Source organism: Mastomys coucha, unplaced genomic scaffold (genome assembly GCF_008632895.1).
Source record: "Mastomys coucha isolate ucsf_1 unplaced genomic scaffold, UCSF_Mcou_1 pScaffold14, whole genome shotgun sequence".
NCBI lineage: Eukaryota > Metazoa > Chordata > Mammalia > Rodentia > Muridae > Mastomys > Mastomys coucha.
In genome coordinates this window covers 5,911,431-5,914,870 of record NW_022196896.1, presented here as the reverse complement: position 1 = coordinate 5,914,870, position 3,440 = coordinate 5,911,431, and positions in this window count along the sequence as shown.

The following is a 3,440-nucleotide window of genomic DNA, read 5'->3' as shown; positions in this document are numbered from 1 at the left end:
GATTAAAGGCGTGCTCCACCACCGCCTGGCCAAGCACACATATTTTTAATATCTATCTATTAGTTTCCTTGTTTCATCAGTATTGATAAGCTGAGCTACTGTTATTAATGAGCAGTTACTAATGGCAAGTTCATGACAGCCCCACTGTAGAAGCAGCCCCTGTAAGCTGCCGAGGGCTGGGCTTCCTAAGGAGAGCATTGATCCCTGGATCTGCTCTTCTACTGTCTCTGTCTGTGTAGGTGGAGTCACTTGTGTGGGGACTGGCCATTGAACCGCAGAGGAAACATTTCTACACCTCCTCAACCCAAATACCTGGTCTGGATGACTGCTTATGTTCTGAAGTTCCCCATGATCTGGAGGGTGCTTCATTGTTGGCACTTGCTCACTTGGAACTCCCTCTTCCATCTGAGAGACAAAATGCCCAAAATGGAAGTACAAGTAAAGCATACTAGGCCAACTGAAAGAAGATCCACCCAGCACACAGGAAATGGTCTGAACTTTGCCATCTTTGTAGTGGTGGTATTTTTGTTTCTATTAGGAAGTCTTATATTTAATTAAGGCATAATTTATGTACAATAAACTGCATTAATTTCAAAGTGTACGGTTTACTGAGTTAAGACACATACATACACTCGTGAAACCACGCGAGCAGTCGGCATCCTGAATGTCTACCACATCGTCTCCCCCATGCCCCTTTGAGGGTAGTTGCCTCCTTCAGGACTCCATCTGTAGACAGCCCCTGGTCTCTGCTAGCTGTAGAGAGAACTTACAGTGCCTGCAGTCTTAAATGAAGTCCTGCCCTGGGGACTGCCTCTTTTAAGCTCTCGCCCTTGATCTAAATGGCTTCTTTTTAATTCCTTTGAGAGGAATTTCTAATTAATTTCTGGTAATACTTGAAACTCTGTGTTAGATTTTGAAAGAAACTTTAGGGAATGAGAATGTGGTATATCCTATTTCACTGTACAGGGTCATAGTCTGGAAACACTTTAGATGATTATTTTTTTTTTATAGAATCTCACTCCTTTGTATGCAAAATTCCCCTACATCTGTATGGATTATTTTTTAACTGCATACAGTCATAGAAAGTAGCATGTTGGTAGGTCCATGTTACTTTTTAGTATATACTGTTAGTTGGTATAACCTTTAAGAATGTTTTGTTGAGTTATAAATACCTCCTGCTCACTAAAAATCCTAAGAAAAAGGGCTAGAGAGATAGCTGGACAGTTAAGAGCACTTGTTGCTTTTACAAAGAGCAGCCAGGTTCAATTCTCAGTACCCACATGGTGGCTTAAACTCCATAATTGTAGTCCCAAGGGGATATGACACCCTCTCCTGACCTCCATGGGCACCAAGCATGCACATGGTGCACATATATACATATGCAGACAAAAACATTCATATAAAGAAAATAGTTAAAAAAAATTTCTTTACCTAGGAAAGACTGTTACTACATCACAGAGCAATGTTTAGAACTGTTCAGTGGCTGTGCAGAGCCTTAGGGTGTTTGACTTAGATCTCACACAAGTGCCATCTGTGATTCATGTCATAGTGGTACACAAAAGTGCAGATTGCTTTCTTAGCCCTTGTAGGGCTGACCCTAGCCTGCCTCATGCCTAGCCTCTGCTGTTTCTGCCATGATCCGGCTGTGCAGTCCTGCCAAGCTGTGTTTAAGGGGCCAGGCCTTCATATCCGTTATTTCTGGCAACCTTTGAAATCAGTAGCTTCATGTTATAATCTGAATCTTCTAAGATTCCAAAGGCCACTTTCCAGGAAGGTTTTCTGAGAAATGAGTAAATATTTCCTGGGGATTTTAACTCTCCTAGTGAGGAACTTCATTCCTAATCCTAATTCGGTGACTAGTGATAACCTCCATATACCACAAAGTAGCCACACTTGCATTAAAAGCACCAGAAACAACTGAGTAAATGTGAAGTATTTATCTTCTGGGAAGCAAAGAAATGGACAGAACGTGTTCATTTTTAAAATTGTATGTATATGCCTTATCTTCAAACATGATTCTTAATAGAAGTTGAAAAAGAATCAACTTCATTTGGAAAGAAAAAAAACTCAGCATAACTAAATGAATCTTGGATAATAACTGATTTCAAGTTGAAGTGAAAAGCTGTATATTGGCTAAATAAATAAATAAATAAAAACCATGCTGTAGAACTGACGGCAACTTAATGTTTCTGCTCAGACTGGATGGTGTGGCTGCATGTAGAAGATTGCAAATCAATCTATACCTATCATCCTGCACAAATCTCAGTTCCAGATGGATTAAGGGCCTTACATAAGACCATATATCCTGAATATGGTAGAAAATAGGGAATGGGCTTGAACTTGTCAGCACCAGAAAGGAGTTTCTGAAGAGGACGCATAGTCCAGGTACTAAGACCAACAATAAATGGGACCCACTGAAGCTAAAGTGTCTATACAGCGAGAGACACCGTGTGAGTGAATGTTTTTCATGATTTTGTGTTGGAATCTAGGCACCTGGCATTTGAAATGTTCCTCCATGTAATTATCTATTCTTGTCCTTGTTGGGTACATGTTCCTTCTTTGGTTGCTACTGCTCACTTTGGGTCTTTCTTAGGCAAATGTGAACCCTGGTAGAAAGTGTCTGTGGGTGGGCAAGTGTCACAAAGGAATTGAGGTGGGCTATAAGGAAAAGCTTAAAGGGGTAAAAGTGACAGAGAACTAAGGGGAGCCCAGTTCTGCACCAAGGCTCTCTCTTGGGGATAGTGGTGCACTGAGAAGGGCTCCTGTGAGCACACTGCAACAGGACTAAAGGTAAATCTGGAGTGACCAGATTGGAGAACTCTCTGCCTTTCTGTCTGGGTCCAGCGTGACCAGTTGCCTCCAAGTCCTGCCACTGTGAATTCCCTGCCATGATGAACTGCCACCTGGAACTGTGAAGCCAAAAGAAACACTTCCTTCCCTAAGTTGCTTTTGTCAGGGCATTTTGTCACAGCAACAGAAAGAAACATCGTAATAATAATCAGTGCTAAGTGTAGACGCATGTCAATAGTCTGAGCCCTCTGGAAACTAAGGCAGGACAATTACTGTGAGCTTGGGGGCCATCTTAAGCTAGTGAGGCCTTGCCTCAAGCCAATCAATAAACGATTTGGGAGGTGTATACCACTCCTTGGCATATACTCAAACATTGCTGTTTCTTACCACAGAGATCATTGCTCAGCTGGCTCCCTTGCCTCTCTGTTCACATAGCTAGGCAATGGAAGCATCCTAAATGGTAGTCAGCTGATGAATGCATAGTGAAATACACATACACACAATGGAGTACTCTTCAGCTGCAACAAAATGAAATAATGAGGCTCGCAGGTAAAGAAATGAGTGGAACTGAGTGAGGCAACCCAGAGAGACAAATGCCAGGTGTTCTCTCTTATTCATTGATTCAAGCTCCAGATCTCAAGAAAGGAGTA